The following is a 14,630-nucleotide window of genomic DNA, read 5'->3' as shown; positions in this document are numbered from 1 at the left end:
ACAAGTGTGATTTATTTGTCAATAGGGAGAAGAGATTTGCTTGCTCGTGGAAATTTCACTTTTTCTCCTCAGTTGTGGGCTTTCTTATACTTTCTTCGTTCTAATATCTGCCCTTAGATTGTAATTATTTTATTTTTTTACTTTTTAGCATTAAGGTTTGAGATAGATAATTATTTTGCTTAATAGTAAATTTCACTGCAACGTGCCCAGAGGGATATGAAATAAAAGGTATTTAAAAATCTACCATGTTAGAAAAGTAAAATAATTTCAGCTAATGAGATTATCAAGGATAATCGGTTTACAAAAGCCCATTATGTGACAGAATCATTGATGTCTTAAAACAGAAAAGGAGAATCCTATTTATTTTTTGAAATGGCGTAGAATAAATTGCTTTTCAGAATGTAAAAGGCTGTTTTTCATAATTTTTTTTTAAATGTGATGATTTCTGTAGCCCCATCTGCTGTTCACTTTCAGAAGTATCCAGTGGAAGATTTGGCAAAACGCACGTTTTTCTGTTGAAAATTGGCAATAGGTGAGACCTGACCTGTGGATTTGACTTGGGACGGTGAGGAAGGACTTCATCTCTTTCAGAACTTGTGGAAAGAAGTTGCAGGAGTGCAACGGAAGATCCCACCTCCATTCAACCATGACTGAAGATGTGTTTTGTGGAGACATCTCACCTCTGCAGAAGGGAGGAGGAGAAGGAGGAAGAGGAAGAGGAGGAGCAGAGGTCAGAGCTGGTGGGTGCCCTGGTTGGAGTGACCAGGGAGGGCCTGCTAACACACCTGCTTCCTTATCTCTGCAAACACAAATGGCTCCAGGAAGAGAAATTAATTTGTGCTTTACATAAATTAAAATGCATATGTATAAAGCTGCAACCTCGAAAAAGTACCACAATGGTTTCTATTTCATTTATTGCAGTTGATTGTTTTGACCACGTGTTCGAAGCTACCCAGAGTGTGCCTGGTGGGACTGATATGTGGAGTCTCTTCCAGGACCTTCCTTTTGCTTCCTGATGATGTGGAAGGTGACTCTTCAGTAAGTAACACAAAATTATTTCAGACTTGTATAAATAATATACATGTTCTGTCTCCCTTTGATTGAATGATGAATAGCATTTAGAGTGATTGATTTGCCGACAGGCACACGTGGTGGCGGCTGGAACAGTTTGTCTTGTCCTTGGATCCCCCGGACTGGTCCTGCATCTCCCACGGCTTTGTCTCCCTGTGGCAGCGTGGTCCTCCGGCAGCCGCTCCAGCACCGTGGGAACGTCAGGTCTTGGCTTGGCCATTGAGGGGGACGATGGGGAAATGCAGGCTGAGCCCTGTGAGCGTCCCATCTGCACCTCTGTTTCCTCTGCCTGTGCCTGCCCTATGCACAAGGGCCTTCACACCCCCCCTCCAAAATGTGGCTCTTGTACAGTGTCTTCTGCTGCGGCTCAATCTGCTGCTGAAATGGTTCCCTCTTTTTTTCCTTCAATATTTAGCAGAAAATAATTCTGCAATATGAGCTTTATTAAAGCAGCAGGATAGATTAAAAAATGAAATATGTTTAGCAAGATTTGGGGGGAAGGCTGGAGTAATTAATTTTCAGTAATACCTGGCATTTCCAGAACTCCTTTCATCCCAAGATCACCAAACAGTTTACAGACATTAATTAATTAAAGCATTATGATGCCCCAGTGTGGGGCCATTGCCTGCATGTCTGACTCAGACAAACTCCCTCCAATTCCCTGGACAGCCGAGCAGTATCCACTCCTCTGCCTGCACCAGGGCTATTCCTCTGAGTAAATACCGTTCAGCTTTCCGAAGGTTTGCACTGTGTGGCCCTATGTAAATATTTTCCAGTAAGTTCGATTATTTGTCTTTTATTCTCTATCAGGAAAACCCCAAATATCTCAGTAATAAAATTTCCAGCGTGTGTTTACATGAGGGCAGTTCGGATGATTAGTTTCTGATTCAGCTGCCCATTAAAACGTCTCTGCTCCTGGAAGCTCCCCTTGCAGGCTGGGAGCTGGACATGTATTTTAAGCTTTGATTTTGGGGTGAGTTGAGCGTTTTTGACAGGACAGTAAATTGCGTGGGAAAAGAGGAGGTGTTCGGCACGCGCCCAAGAGGGGTGCAAATAACGTCACACTCCTGGAAATTCCCCCGTGAAGTATAAGTTCGGTGAAATCTTATGAAAGCTATAGATTATACAAACTTTCTCCACTCGGATGATTTGATTCATGAACGCGTAAATAGATAGATAGATAGATCCATCACAGGAATCCCCGGGGAACAATGTAATGGTGTTTGTGATTGGAAAAATATTATAAAAGAGCTCACGTATAGCCAATAGTTAGGCAGTTTTGTACCGTCAAGATAAATAGAAAAGAAATGACATTTCATGATCGCATTTTTAAAGGACGTTGGAAGTTCCCGAAGCAGGAGAAATGGATGTCCTGTAGTGATGCATCTGCAGTCCCGCGTGGCATTGCTACCAGCTGGGTACCCGTGGGGCCCGGACCCCCTCACCCCAACTGCCCCGGGTCTTTGGGATAACGATGTGGCACCCTATTCATGGGGAATGCTTTTTGGCATACTCATGGGGAATGTCCGGGTAAGGACATTTTGACCCCATCCCTTAGCCGCCTTGGTCATGGGATGAGGGGTTTTGTTGCCCTAAGGCCTTCAAGATCGGTTGGGATATTCAGAAGCAGAATCAGCCCTGAAGGATGCATTTATAATGGAAGAAAAAAAAAAACCCAAACCAAACCAATACAACTTTGTTTATTCGTTCGCTGGATTAGCTATTTTCAGATAAACCAAATGAAAACCAGTATCAAAATGGAAAGTCCCTTCCATGACCTGTGGTCAGGCCAGTATCTAGCCATCAGTTTGCCTGGTTAGGTTGACCAGCTCCAAGTTTCCTTTTATTCCAACTTCAAATCACGGTGGAGAAGAGGGGTTGGACTTTGGGCAAGAAGCACGACCCACACAGAGCACGCCGATGTGGAGACACACATTTGAGGAACCACTTCACAAGCGCCGCCGTGCATCAGTCTCACGAGCCATTTACACCAGTCTCACCAGCATTTACACCACCCAGCACCTCAGCCCATGCCTCCGTCAGCCTGGAGACGTATAGAAATGTCAGCGTGTGCTTGGGAAGGTGACGCATGGCGGAGGAGCCTCCAGTTTTGGGAGGAGGGAGCTGGGAACGCTGCCCTCCTCCCCGCTTGTTTACCCTATGGCAAGTGCATCTTCAGGGAGCGCTGTGACTTCGAGATATGAGAAGAAATTCTTAAGTAAACACAAGTGACATTTGGCATATAAATAAGTTAGGGAATACTCTTGCGCAAGCAGTGCAGGTCAACAGTGATCTTTTATCTCCTGTTTTAAAATCGGCTGCTTTAGAAATGTAAAAGCGCAAAGTGTTTGCGGAAGGAGCGGTGGAGAGAGAGGGGTTGCGGCAGGACCGTGATGCGGTGCTGGATGCCGGAGCAGCCTTCACTGGTCCAGAGCAACCGGCTTCAGGCTCCAGCCCTTCTGGTTCGGGCAGATGGGTTTCTCCACAACTTTATTTTTTTTTTCTCTTTTTATTTTTTTTCCTCTTTTTTTCTCCCTCTTTTTTTTTTTTTTTTGCATATGATTAATGTATAACAAGTCCCTTCAGAGAGTAAATACTGATCTGAAATAGCACAGTAAACAAATAACAGGGGAACAGGCGTACAGCGTGTATATACATACATCTATAAAATGCATTGCATACACACATGCGCACCCGCGTTCTTATTGTGTAGGTTAGCTAAGGGGATTTACCTCCTTTTTAATATTTTTGAAGACTGCTTTATGATCCTGTTGACCTGCTATTAGCAAAAGCTTAGCTTTCAACAAAGGTAATTAAATTATAAAATCACTGCTGCAATCATCAAACTACTCATAAAACAAGAAATGAAAAAAAAAAAAAATACCCTGAAATAAAAATCTTGCAGGCTTCTCCTCATGTAATATTGCTCCCTGATGTTAATTACATTTAAATGGGAGAGTACTATTTTGGTATCATTCATACGCCTCCAAAAGTACTTTCCAGTTTATCATACCTGTCAACCCCAGTGCATCACAGGCTAATACTTTATTAAGAAAAAAATCATTAGGGAGCTGCTGATCCCATTTAAGTACATTGGGCAGAATGTAAGACTAATTAAAAAGCATATTTTTACATTATTAATTTCTGAGTTTCACACTTAATGAATGTGAAATGACAGGGCTACTATTTTTATATTCAGGCTCTCTGGGCTCTTCAGCCAGGGGAATTAAATTCTGGGGATTTTTTGCAAAGATGCTTCTTGGGAGATTTGTTTTCAAGAACAGCTAAGCTTTTTTAGCTGTGCCTTTTTCTGGGAAATTATACCAAAGCATATTACAGCCACTTAAAAAGAGTAGTTAAATAGATGTTGTGTTGGGTTTTTTTCATCACACTGCTATAAAAGTATTTTAGATGAGGTATAAAATATGGTTTTTAAATGATATTATGATTTGCAAACACTAAAAAATAATTGCGGTGGAGTTGAGAGAGAGCGAAAACATCTAATCTTTATTGTGTAAGACAATGTGATAAAATATTTTACAGCCAAAAGCTCATTTTGCATCTGGAAAATTGTGTAAACTGATGGGGGGAAAAAATCTCATTAAAACTAAAGGTTATTTTTAATATTCTTCAAACAAAGCAACACATTATAACTGCATTTTTCCTCCCCGTATTTATTAAATTAGACAATTGTACGAATGCCTGACGTTCTATTTAAATAAAGACATAAAATGACAGAGCCTGTGTGATTAGGCAGGCTAATCGGAATTTATACCAGCTTTCAGAGAACACCGGGGCTGGAAGGTAGCGCCAGCCCCGGGAAGGTCGGGGGGTGTGTGCGGTTCCCTCGCAGCATTACAGCCGTTATTAAGCATTAGGTGTTGCATTACTGAAACCTTTGCCGGGTGCCGGCTGGCAGAGCGGTCCCTGCGAGCACGCCGCAGCACAGCACACTTTTATAGGGCTCTGCAAGGAGGAGTGGAGAAAAGCAGGGTGGTTTTTTTTTTTTTCCCCCCCCCCTCTCTCTCTCTTTTTTTTTTTTTTCTTTCCAAATGTGCTTACAATTACCTCTCTGTATTTTTATTGTCTTTTTACTAACCACAAAACTCACACTGGAGGCAAAGCTTAACGGCTGAGGCTTTCCTCATGTAAATATTAGGAAATTACATTTGTACAAACTGCGCGGCTTTGTAAAGGGGGCTGGAGCGACTCCAACACAAATTAATCAGGATAAAGTTGCTCTATGTTCAACATGACCATAGTTTATTTTCTTAAAGTATTAATTTGTCAACAGCTTTCCTGCCTCGCTGTGACTCATGTGGATGGCATTGAGGGAAGACACAGATGCAATCTTGCCGCTCTACCTTGCGGTTTTAGGAACCAGCTCCAGTTAATCAAAACATAATTGTGTCTAATTCCTCGATATTTGTTTTCGTACAAAAGTCAAATCACTGAAATATGAATATGAACCTGTGTTTAAATATTGTCTTCCTTTAAAAAAAAAAAAAAAAAAAAAGCAGCATGCAACTATTTTAACTGTTTGCTAAACAGTTTTTACTTTCAAGCCCTTCCCTCCTCCGCTGTCTCCCCCGCTCAGCCCCAAAATAAATAAATAAGCTCTGGCAATAGCTTTTCAGCTGGTGTCCTTTGCTTTTTTCCCTACTCAGTCATCCCCAGTGCTGAAAGCAATGCTTTCCAGCACGTCCCTTCTCATTCTTCTGCCTTCGCTCACTGCTTATTATATCACACTATTTTTAATTATATCTTGATTTTCGTAAAATTATCATTCGTTGTTATGTTTCTGGAATGCAAACGTGAGCGTAATGGGATCTATTTTTCAGAGTTGCCAAAACAAATTAAGGAAAATGTTCGGCTCTTCCTTTGCCAAATGTTTTAGTGCTTTTCCATGAAAGCAAATCTTATTTCTAACTGTATATTAAACCTTAAGTAAATAATGCAGTCTGTCAGAAGCAAATTCTATTGTAAAATCAGTAACCGTTCCCAGGCTTCGCCGGTGATAACTGCACCGGGCTCTGCCCAGGAAGAATCGGGGTAACGATGAAATATTCCTGATTTTAATTTGCCTTTTGCCGAAACGCCTAACTTTTTTCCTGTGCCCTGAATGCGTCCCCCATAAATATGGAGCATTTGTTGGGGCTGCTCCGTGGCTGCCCAGGTAGGCGAGGAGGCTCTCGAGTAACATCACGGAGGGCTGGAAAAGGGACCAGCTCGAGGCACTGCGCTCTGTTAATTGTGGGGATCGGGGCTCGCCTGTTCTTTAGCATCTTTTATTAACACACATCCCCAAATAATATTGACACTCTTCTTGTTTTATTAGTACACGTTTACCTTGTTCGTGGTTTTATTATTCAAGAATGCAGTTGTTGCCAAGTATTAATCAATATATTATGTTGCTCAGTTGGGCAAGCTGTATAAAAACATAGTGCCCCTAGGGTTAATACAGTCAAGAACTAGAAAAGTGTTTCAGACATGTACACAACATGTGGTTTACTATTATCATTAAATGAGGTGAACTGGGACTCTATACATATGGATTTTGAATTGCATAAATTTTGATTGATATCATTTGAAGACTGAGACCCTGAAAGGCTAGATTTTGTGAAAGACGATACACAGGCCAGCTATTACCACATACAATAATACCAGGAAAAATATCTGAAATGAGCAAGGCAGCTGGCTTTTAAATAGCTAAAACATAACATCAATACTTATTTTGAATAATGGAAAAAAGAGGTAAAAGATGTTGACCTCTGCCTGACAATAACATGTTCCAAAAGTAGAACTGGTCCCGGGAGAAAACCCCCTGCTCAACAGTAGCGACTAAGAAATTTTTTTTCCTTCTCTCTCTCTCTTTCTTTCCTTCTTGTTTTCTCTTGCTTTTCTGTTAATTTTTTTTCCCTTCTTTTTGGGTTTTTTTTTGTTTGTTTGTTTGGTTTTGGTTTTTTTTTTTTCCCCTCCTTCCCTGGCAAAGGTAAATGGGCTTTTGAACATTAAAGCGCTTGCAGAAAACCGCCAGGAAAAAAAAAAAACAACAACCCACAACCAACCACCAACAAAACCCAAGAATTTTTGCAAATTCAGGAAACACTTGAGAGGTAAAACCAACATCCTGAGACAGGAGACAGGGCCAGCTTTTGACACCGCGCTGGACCTGCGAGGCCGAAGGAAACCTGGAGCCAGGAAGCGGCCGCCGGCGGGGTCAGGCCGCCAGGGACCCTGCGCCTCACCGCGCACTGCAGGCCCCGGCCGGCCTTTTCATGGGAAATTTGCTGAAAATTTGCTGATCTGCATGAGATATTTATTGGAGGGGGGGAAGGAAGGACCTTCCCTTTGCTTCTTGTGGGTTACTGGTTCATGCGGGGTTAAGTGGGGAATTCTAATGTGCGTGAGGACGCGCCGGGTCTCGCAGCCCTGCGTCCATTTTTTCTCACCGTGTGAGACACCCGGAAAATTATCAATACCTCGCTCTACCAGATTCATTCAATTTGCTCGTATTTGTTAAAACTTTTGAGAGAGCACCGGATGCTTAATGCTTCATTTATGATTTATGCTCCATAAATGTATTAAAACATTAACCGTATTTCTGCTATGGCATACTTGAATCCTCCCGGGGAAAAGCCCGAGCGTTTCTCAGGCTGCTACTCCGGCTTCCCCGAGGAGCGAGATTATTTGTGTTGTGTTACACCTCCAAGTGTTGATTAGGCCTCGGTGTTACCCTGACAGAAGTGTCGTGCGGTGCTTCTCTTTAATGGGGTAATAAGCTATATCAACCGCACGAAGGAAATGTTCCTTTTCAAGTCAGAAACGGCAAAAAAAAAAAAAAAAAAAAAAAAAGTTGGTGTGTAAACACACGGCGAAGGCTCCGTCCCCTCCGCCCAAGTGGCGGGGCTGAGCTCCGGCAACAGCCTCCGCTAATCGAAAACTGTTGGCCATAGCACTTGGGTGGCTCAGGCAAATTTATAATCCGGGTTTGAACTCTCTAATATATTAAATGGTTACACACCACCCATTGCTGAGCCCAGCTTTTAACCGCCTCGCAGCCTGGCAGCTTCGCAGGCTCCGAAATGCGGCTGTTAATTGGAAGGCAGGAAGGTTAAAAAATAGACAAACTAGTTTTCTGGCTTGTGTTTGACAGCGTGGGTTGTTTATGCGGGTATTTTTTTGGTGAGGTTTTTTTTTTCCTTTTTTTTCCTCCCCTCTCTTTTTGTGATGGGGTGGAGGATTTCTTAGTGGTTGGGAAGCTTCACATTTTTCAGTAAGCATTATTGGGTAACAATTGGTGCAAACATTATGGAGGGGGAAAGGCACATAAATCAAGAAATAAAAAAATAGTTTCTGCACATTTTCAAAAAACACGTTGTGCTCTCTGAGGTCCTTTTCATTTTAACCAAATCAGGGGGAACTTGTCCTCACAGCGGCAAGGCAGATGGAACAATAAATCACAGGAACCATTGACTGCCTGCAGTGTACTCTCCGCAGCTGTCACTTTTTTGTCTCTTTGGTTTTAGCTGACATGGTTTGAGGTCCACTGTGAACCAATCTGGACTTTTTTTTTACCGTCATATCCATCAAAACGACCAGTAGCCATCAACCTACTGCAGCGATCGATTCGTTTGCTTATTCTCACGCATAAGCCAATACTCAGCTCACTAGGTGAGGCTTGGGAGAAACACCTCATTTTAGCTTTTTTTTATTTCCCCCTCTTTCTTTCTTTCCTTTTTTTTTTTTTTTCCTTTTGCCTCCAGCTACAGCTGTGATTTTCTGAGCAGTCTTGGCTAACGTTATTAAAGTTGCATCATGATAGATACAGAGCGGAGCAGATAACAGCCTCCACGCACAACAACAGCGAAACCAAGAACAACCGTGGGGTTTTGCCGTTGTTGTCAGTGTTGCTTTTCAGGTGTAGCGAGACGCTTGCTAAGCTAGGAGTTTCCAACTCATTGCTTATTTTGCAAAGTAAACAAGCAAATGTTATGTGCATAACCTTAGCTGTCTCTGCAAAGGTCAGTGCCTGGCTGCTGATTTCTTTTCCTGCCTTTTGGTGGCACTCTGATGCCAGCGATTACTTCTGGCGTGTTTTGGAAACAAGACGTCCTTTCTTAACAAAAGACTCAATCTACAAAAGGCTGCAAAACAAAAAAAATTGATTAAATTTGAACCTGAGTATGAAAGTTTACTTGGGTGTATAAAATAGCCCGGTAAGCGGTAAACAGGGGCTCAGCCGTAACGCGGGACGAAGGGCCGCGCTCGGCGCAGGCGGGACCGCGCAGGAGGCTGCTGGAACGGGGGTCCCTCGGCAATCGCACAATACCTATGGATGTCTGCGGACGTATAGGTGGTATTGTCTAGTGGATTATAGGGGTTCGGGTTTATGGCCTGAAACATTGCAAAGTGTCTTTTGCATTTTATAAAAGTGCATTCTCCGAAGCACTGTCTGTCAGGGATATTAGCAGGGTCTCAACTTCAGACCACATTTTAGAGAACAGGTTTTTTTGTAGTATAAATAGAAGCGAGGAGACGTGTGTGTAATACAGTCGTGGTGAATTCTTTTTTTTAATGTCAAAAATACCTGCTTGCTTTAGAAACCTTCAGTTAGGTCAAGTTAAATTTATTATATATAATTTTTTTTATAGCTGAACTCCATGATTTTGACTTGAGGTGACAGCTGAAAAGCACCAGAAACCCTTGGAATTTCAGATCTATATATTACTATAAAGGAAGAAAATAAAGTTCCGCTAGGAGAAGGTAGGTAATTGCATTTACCAAATATACATAGTTTAAAAAACACAACCCCTGAAACATTTACCTTAAAAAAAGTCAAGGCAGCAGAAGTTTTCCTTTGTATCTATCGAACAAACATCCCTGGGATTTGTAATAAAAACCCAGTTATGAGATCCAGGGTCTCTCCAGTTAGCAAGGATCTTTTAGCAGAATATTGAAATATTGCCACGTTGGAGAGAAGTTATTTAAGGACCCTCCAGGAGCTGATGCGAAGGCAGATTCTGCTGAGACTGTTTTCCTCTTTGCAAACCTTTGAAGGGTGCGTGTCCTGAACATATTCCACTTTAGAGAAATGCAACAAATAACGAGCTATAGTCAAAGCCCGCACCGCTTCATGATGAATTTCAAGGAGTGCGACCAGTAATCCTTCTACTTGTCTTAAAAATCCTATGGAAGTACTAAACCAGTTCCAATACAACCGAAAGCAAACTGGGGGGGGGGGGGGAAGGAAAAAAAAAAATCACAAAAAAGCCATCTGTCTGAGAGCAACCCAAGAATCCCAAGTCCACCCAAGTAGTTATTGCATGTTTTTCTGTACTGCTAATGCATTGCATATTGTTGAAAATATGAATTACAGAATAAATCAGAAAAGTGGCGATCACGGGTCCAATTCTGCCTTGGCTACAGTGAAATTACCAGCCTGATTCTGTCTGCGGCTATTGGGGTGCACATCAGACTAATTATTCGACGTAATAGTTACCCCAGACTGGCAATCTGAGCTCTCTAAATTTAATAATTCCCAGAGGAGCGAGGCTGACAGTCGGTGAGGGTCAGACCGGTTTAGGCTGTGGATTTTCACAAACCTTTACGTGCTGCTCTTAACTCTGCCACATGTACTCCGCAGTACGATACACACGGCTTAAATATACCTTTAAAAATGTCTCGCACTGGGGATATGCCAAACATCGCTCGCTCCCTTTAGGGGAGACATGAAGAGTTACAAACCGTGAGCCCTGTGCCAGAGCTGTTGCCTAGAAAAAATTCCCGTTTGAAGTGAGTCGGAGTTTTGGCTGAAGAGGGAGAGCTGGATAAGAGGGCCCTGCGTTAGAAAAATCATGCAGGAATAAGGAATTTCACTCCGATTACCGTGCCAGCAAAATATGTATATATATAATATCAGATAACATTGTACTGCATGTGAAAAGGCGGCCACTAATTCGGCAGTCGTCTTATTTTCAAATGAATTCCAACGCCGAGTGAAGCGAGCAGCTTTGTTAAAAGGGACAGTCATTAATATGCCTGATGGTGACTTTTCCCCCGTTCCTACCAAACGGTCTCTAATATAATTCCGCATTAAAAACAGGAAGGAGTTCTGCATATTTTCTAATTAGCCTTCCATGGAAATCTTGCTGCGGTAGATACTTAATAAAAGAAGGAAAGAAAAGGGAAAAAAAAAAAAAGGCTCTGCGTGAACACGAAACTTTGTTCATCACTTGCATACTAAATAGCGCGGGTTTAACGTCCCATACATTGCGAAAGGACGCGTAACGTTGCTGCTTCTGCAAAAGGGTGCTGTGTACGGTTCAGTTTAAGCCCTCAGCTGACCTCCCGGCGATGCCTGGGCTGCTCATGCGCTCAGCGCCCGGCGCAGGTGTCCGTCCTGGCAGGATCGAGCCCGCAGGCGCTGCTGAGCGGGGTGTTGCTGCCGCCGCCGCCGCGGCTGTTGTTATTTTCCAAGAGGAAATATTTTGGGTCTGCCCTAACATTAGTGCAACATATCACTCCAGCTGCATTCCCCGCTGACTGGAGTCTGTTTGATGAGTAATTAGGAGACCTTCTCTTTAGTTTGTTTGACATATTTTACAAAACATGTAAATCTGTTAAAAAATTGCTTGTTCATTTAAAAGACAGAGTTCCTAAATGAAGCAGAGTATCTGCTAAATGGATATAATTTTAGGATTTTTTTTTTTTTCTATTACAACTTCAAACACAATAGGCTCTCTTTGCCTTAAAAAGGAATTTTTTTTTTGTTTCTGTTGAGAAGTAATTATTCTGTTTCTGCATCTGTGTAGCTTCACCCAGAGCTCATACAGAGAAAATCTCTGTAATACTTAGAGATAAACATATCTAGACATACAGATATCCATGTGTATACTTCAGTCTGTTTATATTTTACACCCACGCGTCAAAACTGGTATCATTAACTACTTACTGGAAAGCAATAAACACAGCCCTCTTTCCTCAGCCCAGATCAAAGGTGAACACTTTTTTTTCTTTATTTTCCATTAAGACATCTTTAGCAAAGAAACCTCACAGAAAATGTTAAATAAGCCTCGAATATTCCAGCACCCATTCTGCTCCTTTTGAGAAATATACTTTGAAGCTCATCTGCTGCTTCGTATTGCACGATTTAAGCTGGCGATTTGACTTTCCTAACTATGGCAGCATTGTCTAATTAAAGAGTTATTTATTTTTGTTTGTTTGTTTGAAACCCCTTGGAGTTTTTTTTACAACGTAAATATGATTTTCAGCTCTTTAGCTGTGCAAAAAGAAGTGACATCTCTCGGCACCCTTAATTTCAGTCAAAGTTGCTACTTGCAGTATTCAAAATTATAAATGCTAACTGTTATTAATTTATTTGATGTCAGAAAAGAACTCTGGTATTTAAAGGAGAGCAATCCTACTGACCCAAAGGTTAACGTTGTCCCCAAAAAAGCAATACTGTAAGAAGGCTACGCTCGCTAAGATTAACATCCTTTTGTACTTTAAGATGTAAGTGCAGGGATGATTTAAAAGCCCCACACTTTTCTAGTCAGCTCTACTTATCGCTTCAGGCTGAGCATTTTGTTTTCCCCTTTTTTCTTTCTTTTTGTTTTTCCGGTGAACACTCAGTTGCTTATTTTGGGGAAGCATCTCATTTATCTGAGCCTGCTTCTTCCCGAGACTTTTTCCTGCTGGAGAATTACTGCCTGGCACATCAATAGGTTGCAAATTATAGAAGGGCTGTGTTTAACTTGCTGCCGGATTGCCATTGTCGTGAGGGTCCACGTCTTTTAGCTAAACTGCCTTTTTCTTGAGGAATTTCAGATGTCTGTAATTGCCGCTCCTTTCAGCACAGCTTAAGGTATCAATATCAACTCGATTTGAATATCATAAGTGGGAAGTTGCTCTAAGCAAAACAAAAACATGTCAGTTGCCCAGGTGACATTTTGTAGCAAACAAGGAAATCACAACTCCAGGAAGTGTTGTATTTTATGCCAACAACAATATGACAGTTTTCTCTGTAAAGAAAACATGACACTTTTCCAAATATCAGAGGATGCCTCCGCTGCTCAAGGGATTCCTGTACTGTCACTGAAATGGAAGGTCACAGGCTGGTTTCATGATTTCTATAGTTTCAAAATGTTGTGGTGGAGCGTTTGCACGCTAAATGCTGTAGGCTAAGGGAAATCTTTCCCTTCATCTCTGAAAGAAGTGACAGGAAGAAAAAGGTCCTACTTTGACAGCAGTAACCTCTAGGTCTCGAGGTTCTGCCCCAAGCAACTCTGAAGTAAAATTACCTATGTTAATGTGTTGTCCTCGCTGTCATCCGGGCACACGTGCGCGAGCGCGTGCGTGCAAAACGAAGTGCGAGGGCGCGAGCGTGCGCCGGCGGGCTTGCAGCCCAGAGGAGGGGTTGCGTTGGACCATGCCGGCCCGCGAGAATCATCTCAAAATAGCCCTCAAAGCAGCGTGGTTTTTCTTGGGTAGCCTGGGCCACGCGGGAGCCGCAGCAAATGCTCGCGTGCCGTTTTTTACCTGGCCTCGGCTGTAATAAAGACCAAAAAGTTTCTGCAAACAATTTCTTTTAAGAGGTGGGGTTTCCAGTTCGACTTCAAGAAGGTAGGAACCTACTTGCTATGCTAGTACCTAATTCCTGAAGTTTAAATAAACAGACTTTTGCTTTAAGCCAGAAAAAGTATTAACTTCAAGGCTATGGACAGGATCAAAACACATTTGTTTCCAGCCTTCCTCCTTTTTTATTCTTCCCTCTCCCCCTTAAAAAACACACACCTTAGTCTATAGATTATATACTTCCTGCTGCCCTTTTTATAAGCAATAAGAATTTAATAACTGAGGGCAACTCTATAGTAATATTTATATGGGTCAAGTGGCTTAAAAGTATGCAATAAATGTAAAGTTATGAACCACATTGCCCCTTTTTAAATAATGCAGCTAGCACCAAGATATTATGTTTCATATTCTGGAAAAAGGTGTTTTAGCCTAGGCTTTAGGAGTACACCAGACATGAAAAGTTATACTGATCCCATAATAAAGTCACTGCCTGCTTAATATGGTGTGTTATGTAGAGCTCCAGATCTTAATAGCAGACCACAGCAAGAACGTCCCAGATGATATCAACAAAACCTTAGCTTTCTCATTAGCAATCAGCAAATTCTCCTGGTGTCTGCTAGTTTCAAATAAGGGCAAGTGCCTCTATTCCTAGTGTGAAGCCCAATAGGATAATAGAAATAATGTAGTCTAATCAGCGGCGAACACATGAGATCCCCCCGTCAGAGCGGGCGGCGGTGGGTTTGGTGACTCCCCTTCAGCAGCGTTTAACAGGCTTCGCGGTCCTGAGGAGCAGGATCGGTGTGATGGCAAGAGGGGGAGCAGAAAAACCCGCATCGCCGCCTTGCGGAGCTCCCCGGGCCTTTCCGCTGTCACCTCTCTGTGAGAGAACTGCCCGGTTTTTACAGAGAAGAGCGTTTTGAGGATAGTTGTATAAAAAATAATAATAAAGGAATATTGCAGTCATTGCTTTGCCTATATGAAGA

The 14,630-nt window shown here is 42.2% G+C and overlaps 1 long non-coding RNA gene across 1 annotated transcript; it reads left to right on the top strand.

Moving 5' to 3' along the window:
- The first annotated feature begins 311 nt into the window (after positions 1-311).
- Positions 312-9,872, top strand: LOC142602478 (uncharacterized). The gene is made up of 3 exons (XR_012836232.1): positions 312-730; positions 922-1,038; positions 9,726-9,872. It is a non-coding gene; the product is annotated as an uncharacterized LOC142602478 (long non-coding RNA).
- Positions 9,873-14,630: the final 4,758 nt, after the last annotated feature.

Source organism: Balearica regulorum, chromosome 7 (genome assembly GCF_011004875.1).
Source record: "Balearica regulorum gibbericeps isolate bBalReg1 chromosome 7, bBalReg1.pri, whole genome shotgun sequence".
NCBI classification, from domain to species: Eukaryota; Metazoa; Chordata; class Aves; order Gruiformes; family Gruidae; genus Balearica; species Balearica regulorum.
The sequence above is the reverse complement of the archived record's forward strand: the minus strand, read 5'-3'. Positions and strand labels throughout refer to the sequence as shown.